Here is a 15,079-nt window from a genome sequence, read left to right as displayed (position 1 = left end):
TATCATATTCACATATGAATATTATCATTATTTTTTATTATTATTATCAGTATTATTGATATTTTATTTTATTATTACTTCTATTTTATCATTTGATTTTTAAATGGACCACAATGAAAATAAATGTTTTCACTTCCTTGTGTCATGCATGTATTTTAACATATTTACAATTATATTATGTACTTACATTGAACTTATTAATAAACTCATGTACACACACATTTTTAATATGTAGATAATCGGCATGTGAATGAGATACGTTCAAACATCTTCAAGCTGTGCAACAATTCATTTTGTTTTGAACTGCGTGGAATAATGAAAGACAAGCAAAAGCTTTTGTCTTTTTGGCACTCTGCCACTAGGAGGCAGATAAAACAACACACACGGTGAAGGAGCAGCATCATACACAATACACTTTTCACTTATGGTGACAACATGGTGACACTTAAATCACCAAACCAATTGAACTACAAAAACATAATAAATCAATAACACTAACAACACTGTTAAACTAACATGAACCACAACAGTAACATTTAAAATCCACAAACCCAGAACTCCCATAATGCACTGCAACACAACATTTTACAGGTCTAGCGGCCGGACCGGCGATCGCTTCAATTTAAATTTGCTGAATATCATCATCATGGCATTAAATTATTTTCACAATTTCACATTTCTTAATGCGGTTCAGGTTACCGGTATATGATCAATTGATTTTACTGTTCATTCATATGTAGGAGGGCAGAGCGCATTTATTTTTTATTTCCCTTTCCCTTTCTATGACAACCAATCACAGCTCTAACAGGACCACGTCATACCTAGCAACAAGGTCAACCCCGCCTCCTCACTAAGGATAGGAGTTTCTGTCAACTGTTTGCCCAGAGTTGCTCTCAGACAGTTCTTGGGTCTCTCTGAGGCTGGGAGTCCCTGCCAGGATATTTTAGGCTAAGTTAGGAGCTCTTTGAGATGCACCGAGGATGCGGGCCCTGGTATTTCCTGTTGTACTGTAGGGTTGTAACACTAAACGGTGACCCAAATTAATGTCTTTGGTACCAGGTCTCTCAAGAGAATCCTGGGGTATTGCTGAAACATTTTTCTCAAATGAGCGGTTGCTTTGGGAAACTCAGATGAGGTGTCCTTCTTGCACTGGGAATGAACATGAGCCATGTGACAATTAAAAAGGATCAGCAGTTTAAAAGGATCTGCAGTTTAAAAGGATCTGCAGCTTAAAAGGATCTGCAGCTTAAAAGGATCTGAAATGTAAAAGGATCTGCAGTTTCAAAGGATCTGCAATTTAAAAGGATCTGCAGTTTAAAAGGATCTGCAATTTAAAAGGATCTGCAGTTTAAAAGGATCTGAAATTTAAAAGGATCTGCAGTTTAAAAGGATCTGCAGCTTAAAAGGATCTGAAGTTTAAAAAAGGCTCTGCAGTTTAAAAGGATCTGCAGTTTAAAAGGATCTGCAGCTTAAAAGGATCTGAAATTTAAAAAGGCTCTGCATCTTAAAAGGATCTGCAGTTTAAAAGGATCTGCATCTTAAAAGGATCTGTAATTTAAAAGGATCTGCAGTTTAAAAGGATCTGCAGTTTAAAAGGATCTGCAGCTTAAACGGATCTGTAGCTTAAAAGGATCTGCAGCTTAAAAGGATCTGTAATTTAAAAGGATCTGCAGCTTAAAAGGATCTGTAATTTAAAAGGATCTGCAGCTTAAAAGGATCTGCAGCTTAAAAGGATCTGCATCTTAAATGGATCTGCATCTTAAAAGGATCTTCAGTTTAAAAGGATCTGCAGCTTAAAAGGATCTGCATCTTAAAAGGATCTGTAATTTAAAAGGATCTGCAGCTTAAAAAGATCTGCATCTTAAAAGGATCTGTAATTTAAAAGGATCTGCAGTTTAAAAGGATCTGCAGCTTAAAAGGATCTGTAATTTAAATGGAGCTGCAGTTTAAAAGGATCTGCAGCTTAAAAGGATCTGTAATTTAAAAGGATCTGCATCTTAAAATGATCTGCAGTTTAAAAGGATCTGCAGTTTAAAAGGATCTGCAATTTAAAAGGATCTGCATCTTAAAATGATCTGCAGTTTAAAAGGATCTGCAGCTTAAAAGGATCTGTAATTTAAAAGGATCTGCATCTTAAAATGATCTGCAATTTAAAAGGCTCTGCAGCTTAAAATGATCTGCAGTTTAAAAGGATCTGCAGTTTAAAAGGATCGGCAATTTAAATGGATCTGCAGTTTAAAAGGATCTGCAATTTAAATGGATCTGCAGTTTAAAAGGATCTGAAATTTAAAAGGATCTGCAGTTTAAAAGGATCTGCAGTTTAAAAGGATCTGCAATTTAAAAAGCTCTGCAGTTTAAAATGATCTGCAGTTTAAAAGGATCTGCAATTTAAAAGGATCTGCAGCTTAAAAGGATCTGCAGTTTAAAAGGATCGGTAATTTAAATGGATCTGCAGTTTAAAAGGATCTGCAGATTAAAAGGATCTGTAATTTAAAAGGATCTGCAGCTTAAAAAGATCTGCAGCTTAAAAGGATCTGTAATTTAAAAGGATCTGCAGTTTAAAAGGATCTGCAGCTTAAAAGGATCTGTAATTTAAATGGATCTGCAGTTTAAAAGGATCTGCAGCTTAAAAGGATCTGTAATTTAAAAGGATCTGCAGCTTAAAAAGATCTGCATCTTAAAAGGATCTGTAATTTAAAAGTATCTGCAGTTTAAAAGGATCTGCAGCTTAAAGGGATCTGTAATTTAAAAGGATCTGCAGTTTAAAAGGATCTGCATCTTAAAAGAATCTGTAATTTAAATGGATCTGCAGTTTAAAAGGATCTGAAATTTAAAAGGCTCTGCAGCTTAAAATGATCTGCAGTTTAAAAGGATCTGCAATTTAAAAGGATCTGCAGTTTAAAAGGCTCTGCAGCTTAAAATGATCTGCAGTTTAAAAGGATCTGCAGTTTAAAAGGATCTGCAATTTAAAAGGATCTGAAATTTAAAAGGCTCTGCAGCTTAAAATGATCTGCAGTTTAAAAGGATCTGCAATTTAAAAGGCTCTGCAGTTTAAAAGGATCTGCAGTTTAAAAGGATCTGCAGCTTAAACAGATCTGAAGTTTAAAAGGATCTGCAGCTTAAACAGATCTGCAGTTTAAAAGGATCTGCCATTTAAAAGGCTCTGCAGTTTAAAAGGATCTGCAGCTTAAAAGGCTCTGCAGTTTAAAAGGATCTGCAATTTAAAAGGCTCTGCAGTTTAAAAGGATCTGCAGCTTAAAAGGCTCTGCAGCTTAAAATGATCTGCAGTTTAAAAGGATCTGCAGTTTAAAAGGATCTGCAATTTAAATGGATCTGCAGTTTAAAAGGATCTGAAATTTAAAAGGATCTGCAGTTTAAAAGGATCTGAAATTTAAAAGGCTCTGTTATGTGTCGGACGCAGCCCGGAGAACCGACCAGCGTTTGAAGGACCCAGTATAAAATAAGCAGAGCACGGTACAAAGGATAACAAAATTTAATTACATAACAGTGATGTGAAGAATACAACAAATGAGTGCGCGGTCTGGCGTGGAATTGCGTTGTGCTCCCAGCAGCACTAACGGTCCGGAGCCAGAAACTGTTCGGGCCCAAGGACCCCGCCGACACCCCCCAGGTGGCCGCGACAAACCGAGTCTGTGAAAGAAGAAATCATCATGTGAGTCCACACTCCACACACAGAGAGACCACTCAAAGGTGTGCATAAACAGCAAACACTTCCTGGCTTAATTACTAATCAGCTTCCCACCCTGCAGGCATGGAACACCCTGTTCACATACTCAAACTGCAGTGGAAGCTGATTAAACGACTAACATAACAGCTCAATACAATAAGGTGTGAGGGACACCACATATACTGACTGTACAAATGTTAGTCACAAAACCTAACGTACCTCAGGAAGTGTGCTGACGAGCGTGAGACCTCACCCCCTCCTCTTTCACAGACCATGGTGTCAAACCTGGTACAGTCTCTGCATCCACTGATGATGAGATGGCTCTCGAGACGACGATCTCACCCGTCTGGTCACAAGGTCGAGTCTCTGGCAAATACACACTGTGTACTCCAGACTTAAATGCCACCATGCTCCAATCTGTGTAGATGCACCACAGCTGTGAGTCCTGACGAGCTGCACTTGATCAGCCTCAGGTGATCAGGGTGAGGTCCTGAAAACTCAGCCACACAGCCACTCAGTCCTAAACGCGTACCACCTGGAAGGAAAAACAAAAGACAGCACAGAAGACAGAAACAAAAGGCAGCCAGGCCCCCCCAGCCATACAACAGGCTCTGCAGTTTAAAAGGATCTGCAGCTTAAAAGGATCTGCAGTTTAAAAGGATCTGCAGCTTAAAAGGATCTGCAGTTTACAAGGATCTGCATCTTAAACGGATCTGCAGCTTAAAAGGATCTGCAGTTTAAAATGTTCTGCAATTTAAAAGGCTCTGCAGTTTAAAAGGATCTGCAGTTTAAAAGGATCTGCAGCTTACAAGGATCTGCAGCTTAAAAGGATCTGCAGTTTAAAAGGATCTGCAGCTTAAAAGGATCTGCAGTTTAAAAGGATCTGCAGCTTACAAGGATCTGCAGCTTAAAAGGATCTGCAGCTTAAAAGGATCTGAAATTTAAAAGGATCTGCAGCTTAAAAGGATCTGCAGTTTAAAAGGATCTGAAATTTAAAAGGATCTGCAGCTTAAAAGGATCTGAAATTTAAAAGGATCTGCAGCTTAAACGGATCTGCAGTTTAAAATGATCTGCAGCTTAAACGGATCTGCAGTTTAAAAGGATCTGCAGCTTAAAAGGATCTGAAATTTAAAAGGATCTGCAGCTTAAAATGATCTGCAGTTTAAAAGGATCTGAAATTTAAAAGGATCTGCAGCTTACAAGGATCTGCAGCTTAAAAGGATCTGCAGCTTAAAAGGATCTGAAATTTAAAAGGATCTGCAGCTTAAAAGGATCTGCAGTTTAAAAGGATCTGAAATTTAAAAGGATCTGCAGCTTAAAAGGATCTGAAATTTAAAAGGATCTGCAGCTTAAACGGATCTGCAGTTTAAAATGATCTGCAGCTTAAACGGATCTGCAGTTTAAAAGGATCTGCAGTTTAAAAGGATCTGAAATTTAAAAGGATCTGCAGCTTAAAAGGATCTGCAGCTTAAAAGGATCTGAAATTTAAAAGGATCTGCATCTTAAACGGATCTGCAGTTTAAAAGGATCTGCAGTTTAAACGGATCTGCAGCTTACAAGGATCTGCAGCTTAAAAGGATCTGCAGCTTAAAAGGATCTGAAATTTAAAAGGATCTGCAGCTTAAAAGGATCTGCAGTTTAAAAGGATCTGAAATTTAAAAGGATCTGCAGCTTAAAAGGATCTGAAATTTAAAAGGATCTGCAGCTTAAACGGATCTGCAGTTTAAAAGGATCTGCAGCTTAAACGGATCTGCAGTTTAAAAGGATCTGCAGTTTAAAAGGATCTGAAATTTAAAAGGATCTGCAGTTTAAAAGGATCTGCAGCTTAAAAAGATCTGCAGCTTAAAAGGATCTGAAATTTAAAAGGATCTGCATCTTCAACGGATCTGCAGTTTAAAAGGATCTGCAGTTTAAACGGATCTGCAGTTTAAAAGGATCTGCAGTTTACAAGGATCTGCAGTTTAAAATGATCTGTAGTTTAAAAGGATCTGCAGTTTACAAGGATCTGCAGCTTAAACGGATCTGCAGTTTAAAATGATCTGCAGTTTAAAAGGATCTGAAATTTAAAAGGATCTGCAGCTTAAACAGATCTGTAGTTTAAAAGGATCTGCATCTTAAAAGGATCTGTAATTTCTTTAATGTGCTTGTGTTGCTTGCTGATGATGGGAGAATGACCTGCCTGGATTTGTTCCTTTTTATGTTCTTTATCTTTGTTGATCACCTTTGTTCTTCTGTTTGTCTGGAGGCATGTCTTACTGTAGTGGATGATCTGTGGACAGATGGTCATTGGGTCAGATATGGATTCTTGGGATAATTCAGGGGTCTCCAGTGACCTTGCCCTGCCCCTGGTTCCTTTTATCCCGTGCGTTCATTGATTTGAAAGAAGGTTATGACCACCTATTTGAATTTGATCACAATTACTCTGAGGGCTAGACCATCACCCAGAGATTTATTAAACAGAATTTAAATGTCACAAAATCTGACAGAATTTGAGTTTTACAGAATGAGTGAGATAAACAAAACCATACCCAGATGTTCTGAGGGTCCCAGGAGCTGTAAGCTTCCAAACCAGCCGTCTGGTGTCCCAGCAAGCTGACAGCAAAGAGGAACCCCGGACAGTGGGCTGGGTTTGTATTATATACAATACAGTGCTTTTATGCTAATCTTGGGTGTTGTCCTTCATCTGAGTGGTCTTGATCCCTCTATTTCGTGGCATGGTCCTGCCCACACGCGCAGTGAAGTCTTCTTTTCTTCTTCTTTTCTCCTAAAGTCATGCCCGTATATAGAGGGGGTTCAGGGGTTCAACCCCTCCGCCGAGAATTCTGCTGATTTTTTTCTGCTGATTTTTTTCTGATCTGGATATCAACGTTATGTATTTTCTTTTCATTGATAATAAGCAACAAGCACTAACTGTTACACAGCTATTATCACACACCCTCAAGTTTCAATTTCCTCTGCCAGAGTAATCCCTTAAGTGATGAAAGGGGAAACTGCTAGATAAACTTTTCCCATGGGGGTTGAGAATTTTTGCTCCCTGGTCCCTGTCCTCCTCTGATATCAAACAGATTAGTAGGCTTGTAAATACCCATGTAGACACACAATTACACTTGTCTGGTTTGTAAAAACATGTTTGTATGTATAAGCTGAGAAATAAAGGGAGCTTCTCCTTCCTGTTGCAAATACTGTAAAGGTGCAGATATTCGCATGGGATTTATTATGCAAATTTCGCAAGTTAAACAAGGTCGCCAAATGAAATACCGTTATTTTAATATATAACGTACATATACGTACATATTCATAATGTAAACGCGAATATTAATACCGCTAAATACGAGGTCTGTTAGAAAACTATCCGACTTTTTTATTTTTTAAAAAAAACTATATGGATTTGAATCATGTGCGCTTGCATCAGCCAAGCTTGAACCTTCGTGTGCATGCGTGTCGGTTGCGTCATTCGCAACCGACAGGCAGGTATAAAGTTTGCATTAATGTTATCTTGGTTCTTCCTGGGTGGTTCTTATGGCAACTGATCCAATCCCAAGCAAGGACTATTTGTATATAAAAATGTATTTCCTAAAATGATACATTTTGGGTTTCAAATGAAATTTATGTAGCTTTTTACCCCTTGAAATCCTCAAAAAGCTCCTGCTTCGGGGGGCTTTGCCCCCTAAGTCCCCCTCGAGGGCGTTGCCCCTCGACCCCACTGGGGGCCCTGCGGCCCACTGGACCCCAACTCAAGGATTTGAACCCCCCCTTTCACATTCCTATATACAGCCCTGAAAGTGACACCTGTTTTTGTACTGATAAGAAATTGTTTTTGGGCAACAACAGCTAACTGTAAAACTATCAGCAAGTCACATCACGCGGCCTTACCACAAAAATGTTTGCACATCTCAAAATTACGGAATCTTCTGACAAACAGGACTACTCATACCCATGCATCAAGTTTAATTTCCTTATCAGGCGGGTTGTGGTCAGGCTTGGCATCCTGTTCCATATGGTGGTTGTAACATACAGATATTTCTCAATACCTCCACAGGGCCTCTTAGAAACAAGGACACATCCAGTGATGGGAATAACAGCGTTGAAATAAACGGCGTTACTAACGCCGTTACTTTTTTCAGTAACGATTAATCTAACTAATTACTCTGACTGTCACTATAACACCTTTACCATTACCGACACCCCGTTACTGCACGTTACTGAAGCCGCTCAATAAACTTTTTTTTTTTACTTCGCGCACACAGACACAGGACTCTCAGGCGCAAGTGGGTGTGTCTTTGTCAGTGTGTGTGTGTGTGTGTGTGTGTGTGTGTGACAAGGGAGGGGAGGGTGAGATAACCGCCTAAGCAATGATGATTGGCTAAGGTATATTAAGATTACGTCTTCAGCCAATCAGAGAAACTAGGTGGGCGGGTGTTTAGAGCGCATAGCGAGAGATGGCGAGTGTGGAGGACTCAAGATGGAAGACAGCGTTTGCCAGATGGAAATACACACACTACTTTAACCTCGTTGAGGTCAAAGGTAAAAATCTACACATCGAGTGTACGTTATGTCCCCGAGCAAAAACTTTGTCCATGTCTTGTGTAAGCAACTCCAACCTACTGAAACACCTGTTGAGGGCTCACGCTTCCACTAAACTAGTGGCCCAAGACACTAGGTAGCAGGGCTGGTGTTAACGTGGGGTCTGCTAACAAAGGGCACGGTGAAGGACCCTCAGCGTGTGAGCAGCAAAAGCTTGATTTTTGTGCTTCAGCTCCCCAAAAACTAATGCAGACAGAGCTCTGTGACTTGATAGGGAGAACATGCTGCCGATGTCAACAGTGGAGTCAGACTCCTTCAGGGCTCTGATAGGGAAAATACAGAGAAAAGGAGGCGTCGGCCCGCCTTGTAGAAAGACATTTTGAAATACATTGATGCCGAATATGTTAAAATGAATGCTGAGCTCAAAAAAGAATTTGAACAGCTGGAATATTTGGCAACTGTAGACATATGGACTGCACACAATAAAAGCTACCTTGGCGTAACTGCACACTGGATACATCCACCAGCAAACATGGAACAAAAAAAAGCTGCCCTGGCATGCCGACGGTTTAAGGGCCGTCACACACACGAGAGCATTGCCACAGAGCTTGACAACATCCACTCGTCATATGGCATTTCACACAAAATAACAGCAGCTGTCACTGGCTCGAATTTCGTTAAGGCTTTTAAGAGGTATCAGTCAGTCGAGGAGGATGACTCTGGGGATGAGGAAGATGATGAGGTGACTTTTGTTGACATGAATGATGTCTTGCAAAGCCGTGTTGATGAGGATGACGATGGGATTAATTTACCACCACACTACAGGTGTGCATCACACACACACTGAACCTTGTGTCTTGTTCTGACATTGAGAAGTGGATTCTCTCCAGACCAGAGAAGGCCGTTTACAGGAATGCAACTGCAAAATGCACAGCCTTGTGGAATAAGGCCAGCCGTTCCACAGTGGCCGCAGAGACTGTAGAGAATGTGGGTGCAAAGATGCTGATAGTGCCTTGCAGTACCAGATGGAATTATTTTTATGAAGCCTTAGCAAGGATCTGCGACATTCCCATAGTCGACCTCAACACCATCTCATCCAAGTTCGACTCGAAAGCAATCAGAAAAAGAGCATCAGCTCCTGAAGGAATATTGCATTGCGATGAAGCCGCTGACAGTCGCCCTAGATATCCTCCAGGGTGAGGACAACTGCTATCACGGCACGCTGCTACCTACCCTGGAGACCTTGATGATGAAAACCCTTGAGCTGAAGAGTGGACTCCAAATACTTGTGGACCTTCCAGAGGCAATTGTTGAGGTAAGAACTACATTTCTGTCTAATACACTGTGAAAATGAATAATATAGTATATATTGTACTCGTAATGTGTGTGTGTGTGTGTGTGTTTGTATAGACAGTCAGTCATATGTTCTTTGCTTTATGTCATTTCAGGCGATAAAAACAAGATTTACAGAGGTGCTGGAGAGCGACAGTGCTCTCCTGGCTGCTGTGACTCTGCCCAGGTTCAAGTTACGTTGGCTGCGAACACAAGAAAGAAAGGACAAGGCCAAAGCAGAGCTGCTGGCGGTATGTCGTGCAAGTCTAAGAAATGAAGACCAGCAAAAAGGTACAAGCACCACCACACCCACATGTACCAGCTCAACTGTTGAGGATGTGTTCTTCTCCTTTGATGATGAGGACGACACTTCTGCTACTGCGGAAAGTCAAGTCGCAGATTATTTGAAATCAGGAGCCCAAGGGATGGACTCACTTCATGGATTTCCGCTTATAAAGAGAATTTCCCTGAAGTATAATGCTGCCACTCCATCCAGTGCTCCAGTGGAGAGACTGCCTGGGGAAGCTGGTCTTCACACCAAAGAGGAACAGACTCTCTGACCTCAAGTTTGAGAAGCTGCTTCTCCTACGATACAACCACTGGTTTAAGGGCTAAAATGTTGAGATGACTGGGTTGGGTGGATGGATGGAGAGAGGAATGCGTGCATGTTTAGAGTTGGATTTAACAAATCCATGAACATTTTCAGTTCAATTTATAAAGCTCTCCTGTTAAGCTATTTACTTTCTTTAAGAAACAAAATTGGAGCACTTTATGTCCATCCGTTGGCTATAGTTGTGTACTAGTTCTGGTAACTTAGAGGTGCAGTAAATGAAAACCTTTACTGTCTTTGCTGTTGGTGAGACGACTGGGTTGGCTGGTTGGATAAATGATTGTATACATGCAAGATGAATCAATCAATCAATCAATTTTTTTTTTTATATAGCGCCAAATCACAACAAACAGCCGCCCCAAGGCGCTTTATATTGTAAGGCAAGGCCATACAATAATGATGTAAAACCCCAACGGTCAAAACGACCCCCTGTGAGCAAGCACTTGGCTACAGTGGGAAGGAAAAACTCCCTTTTAACAGGAAGAAACCTCCAGCAGAACCAGGCTCAGGGAGGGGCAGTCTTCTGCTGGGACTGGTTGGGGCTGAGGGAGAGAACCAGGAAAAAGATATGCTGTGGAGGGGAGCAGAGATCGATCACTAATGATTAAATGCAGAGTGGTGCATACAGAGCAAAAAGAGAAAGAAACAGTGCATCATGGGAACCCCCCAGCAGTCTACGTCTATAGCAGCATAACTAAGGGATGGTTCAGGGTCACCTGATCCAGCCCTAACTATAAGCTTTAGCAAAAAGGAAAGTTTTAAGCCTAATCTTAAAAGTAGAGAGGGTGTCTGTCTCCCTGATCTGAATTGGGAGCTGGTTCCACAGGAGAGGAGCCTGAAAGCTGAAGGCTCTGCCTCCCATTCTACTCTTACAAACCCTAGGAACTACAAGTAAGCCTGCAGTCTGAGAGCGAAGCGCTCTATTGGGGTGATATGGTACTACGAGGTCCCTAAGATAAGATGGGACCTGATTATTCAAAACCTTATAAGTAAGAAGAAGAATTTTAAATTCTATTCTAGAATTAACAGGAAGCCAATGAAGAGAGGCCAATATGGGTGAGATATGCTCTCTCCTTCTAGTCCCCGTCAGCACTCTAGCTGCAGCATTTTGAATTAACTGAAGGCTTTTTAGGGAACTTTTAGGACAACCTGATAATAATGAATTACAATAGTCCAGCCTAGAGGAAATAAATGCATGAATTAGTTTTTCAGCATCACTCTGAGACAAGACCTTTCTGATTTTAGAGATATTGCGTAAATGCAAAAAAGCAGTCCTACATATTTGTTTAATATGCGCTTTGAATGACATATCCTGATCAAAAATGACTCCAAGATTTCTCACAGTATTACTAGAGGTCAGGGTAATGCCATCCAGAGTAAGGATCTGGTTAGACACCATGTTTCTAAGATTTGTGGGGCCAAGTACAATAACTTCAGTTTTATCTGAGTTTAAAAGCAGGAAATTAGAGGTCATCCATGTCTTTATGTCTGTAAGACAATCCTGCAGTTTAGCTAATTGGTGTGTGTCCTCTGGCTTCATGGATAGATAAAGCTGGGTATCATCTGCGTAACAATGAAAATTTAAGCAATACCGTCTAATAATACTGCCTAAGGGAAGCATATATAAAGTGAATAAAATTGGTCCTAGCACAGAACCTTGTGGAACTCCATAATTAACTTTAGTCTGTGAAGAAGATTCCCCATTTACATGAACAAATTGTAATCTATTAGACAAATATGATTCAAACCACCGCAGCGCAGTGCCTTTAATACCTATGGCATGCTCTAATCTCTGTAATAAAATTTTATGGTCAACAGTATCAAAAGCAGCACTGAGGTCTAACAGAACAAGCACAGAGATGAGTCCACTGTCCGAGGCCATAAGAAGATCATTTGTAACCTTCACTAATGCTGTTTCTGTACTATGATGAATTCTAAAACCTGACTGAAACTCTTCAAATAGACCATTCCTCTGCAGATGATCAGTTAGCTGTTTTACAACTACCCTTTCAAGAATTTTTGAGAGAAAAGGAAGGTTGGAGATTGGCCTATAATTAGCTAAGATAGCTGGGTCAAGTGATGGCTTTTTAAGTAATGGTTTAATTACTGCCACCTTAAAAGCCTGTGGTACATAGCCAACTAACAAAGATAGATTGATCATATTTAAGATCGAAGCATTAAATAATGGTAGGGCTTCCTTGAGCAGCCTGGTAGGAATGGGGTCTAATAAACATGTTGATGGTTTGGATGAAGTAACTAATGAAAATAACTCAGACAGAACAATCGGAGAGAAAGAGTCTAACCAAATACCGGCATCACTGAAAGCAGCCAAAGATAACGATACGTCTTTGGGATGGTTATGAGTAATTTTTTCTCTAATAGTTAAAATTTTGTTAGCAAAGAAAGTCATGACCTCATTACTAGTTAAAGATAATGGAATACTCAGCTCAATAGAGCTCTGACTCTTTGTCAGCCTGGCTACAGTGCTGAAAAGAAACCTGGGGTTGTTCTTATTTTCTTCAATTAGTGATGAGTAGAAAGATGTCCTAGCTTTACGGAGGGCTTTTTTATAGAGCAACAGACTCTTTTTCCAGGCTAAGTGAAGATCTTCTAAATTAGTGAGACGCCATTTCCTCTCCAACTTACGGGTTATCTGCTTTAAGCTACGAGTTTGAGAGTTATACCATGGAGTCAGACACTTCTGATTTAAAGCTCTCTTTTTCAGAGGAGCTACAGCATCCAAAGTTGTCTTCAATGAGGATGTAAAACTATTGACGAGATACTCTATCTCCCTTACAGAGTTTAGGTAGCTACTCTGCACTGTGTTGGTATATGGCATTAGAGAACATAAAGAAGGAATCATATCCTTAAACCTAGTTACAGCGCTTTCTGAAAGACTTCTAGTGTAATGAAACTTATTCCCTACTGCTGGGTAGTCCATCAGAGTAAATGTAAATGTTATTAAAAAATGATCAGACAGAAGGGAGTTTTCAGGGAATACTGTTAAGTCTTCTATTTCCATACCATAAGTCAGAACAAGATCTAAGATATGATTAAAGTGGTGGGTGGACTCATTTACTTTTTGAGCAAAGCCAATAGAGTCTAATAATAGATTAAATGCAGTGTTGAGGCTGTCATTCTCAGCATCTGTGTGGATGTTAAAATCGCCCACTATAATTATCTTATCTGAGCTAAGCACTAAGTCAGACAAAAGGTCTGAAAATTCACAGAGAAACTCACAGTAACGACCAGGTGGACGATAGATAATAACAAATAAAACTGGTTTTTGGGACTTCCAATTTGGATGGACAAGACTAAGAGACAAGCTTTCAAATGAATTAAAGCTCTGTCTGGGTTTTTGATTAATTAATAAGCTGGAATGGAAGATTGCTGCTAATCCACCGCCCCGGCCCGTGCTACGAGCATTCTGACAGTTAGTGTGACTCGGGGGTGTTGACTCATTTAAACTAACATATTCATCCTGCTGTAACCAGGTTTCTGTTAGGCAGAATAAATCAATATGTTGATCAATTATTATATCATTTACCAACAGGGACTTAGAAGAGAGAGACCTAATGTTTAATAGACCACATTTAACTGTTTTAGTCTGTGGTGCAGTTGAAGGTGCTATATTATTTTTTCTTTTTGAATTTTTATGCTTAAATAGATTTTTGCTGGTTATTGGTAGTCTGGGAGCAGGCACCGTCTCTACGGGGATGGGGTAATGAGGGGATGGCAGGGGGAGAGAAGCTGCAGAGAGGTGTGTAAGACTACAACTCTGCTTCCTGGTCCCAACCCTGGATAGTCACGGTTTGGAGGATTTAAGAAAATTAGCCAGATTTCTAGAAATGAGAGCTGCTCCATCCAAAGTGGGATGGATGCCGTCTCTCCTAACAAGACCAGGTTTTCCCCAGAAGCTTTGCCAATTATCTATGAAGCCCACCTCATTTTTTGGACACCACTCAGACAGCCAGCAATTCAAGGAGAACATGCGGCTAAACATGTCACTCCCGGTCTGATTGGGGAGGGGCCCAGAGAAAACTACAGAGTCCGACATTGTTTTTGCAAAGTTACACACCGATTTAATGTTAATTTTAGTGACCTCCGATTGGCGTAACCGGGTGTCATTACTGCCGACGTGAATTACAATCTTACCAAATTTACGCTTAGCCTTAACCAGCAGTTTCAAATTTCCTTCAATGTCGCCTGCTCTGGCCCCCGGAAGACAATTGACTATGGTTGCTGGTGTCGCTAACTTCACATTTCTCAAAACAGAGTCGCCAATAACCAGAGTTTGATCCTCGGCGGGTGTGTCGTCGAGTGGGGAAAAACGGTTAGAGATGTGAACGGGTTGACGGTGTACACGGGGCTTCTGTTTAGGGCTACGCTTCCTCCTCACAGTCACCCAGTCAGCCTGCTTTCCCGGCTGCTCGGGATCTGCCAGGGGGGAACTAACGGCGGCTAAGCTACCTTGGTCCGCACCGACTACAGGGGCCTGGCTAGCTGTAGAATTTTCCACGGTGCGGAGCCGAGTCTCCAATTCGCCCAGCCTGGCCTCCAAAGCTACGAATAAGCTACACTTATTACAAGTACCATTACTGCTAAAGGAGGCCGAGGAATAACTAAACATTTCACACCCAGAGCAGAAAAGTGCGGGAGAGACAGGAGAAGCCGCCATGCTAAACCGGCTAAGAGCTAGTAGCTACGCTAAGCTAGCGGATTCCTAAAAACACGCAAAGTGAATAATGTGTAAATAATTTAGAGGTGATTCAGCAGAATGAGTGCTTTAGTTAAGGCACGTAAAGATTACACTGGGAAACAAATCGTAATCTAGATAACTAGATCAATCTAACTGCGCAGATTAAACAGCTAACAGATACAGAAAAACACTGCTGTGCTCCGGAACAGGAAGTGATACAATACCG

General features: G+C 40.7%; 1 protein-coding gene across 1 annotated transcript in view; it reads left to right on the top strand.

Moving 5' to 3' along the window:
* The window catches only part of calhm3 (calcium homeostasis modulator 3), a 47,366-nt gene that overhangs the window by 9,063 nt on the left and 23,224 nt on the right, over positions 1-15,079 (top strand). The window lies entirely within an intron of this gene.

The sequence above is a fragment of the Thalassophryne amazonica genome, unplaced genomic scaffold (assembly GCF_902500255.1).
Source record: "Thalassophryne amazonica unplaced genomic scaffold, fThaAma1.1, whole genome shotgun sequence".
NCBI classification, from domain to species: Eukaryota; Metazoa; Chordata; class Actinopteri; order Batrachoidiformes; family Batrachoididae; genus Thalassophryne; species Thalassophryne amazonica.
Note: the sequence above shows the minus strand (reverse complement) of the source record. Positions and strands in the feature narration are given on the sequence as shown.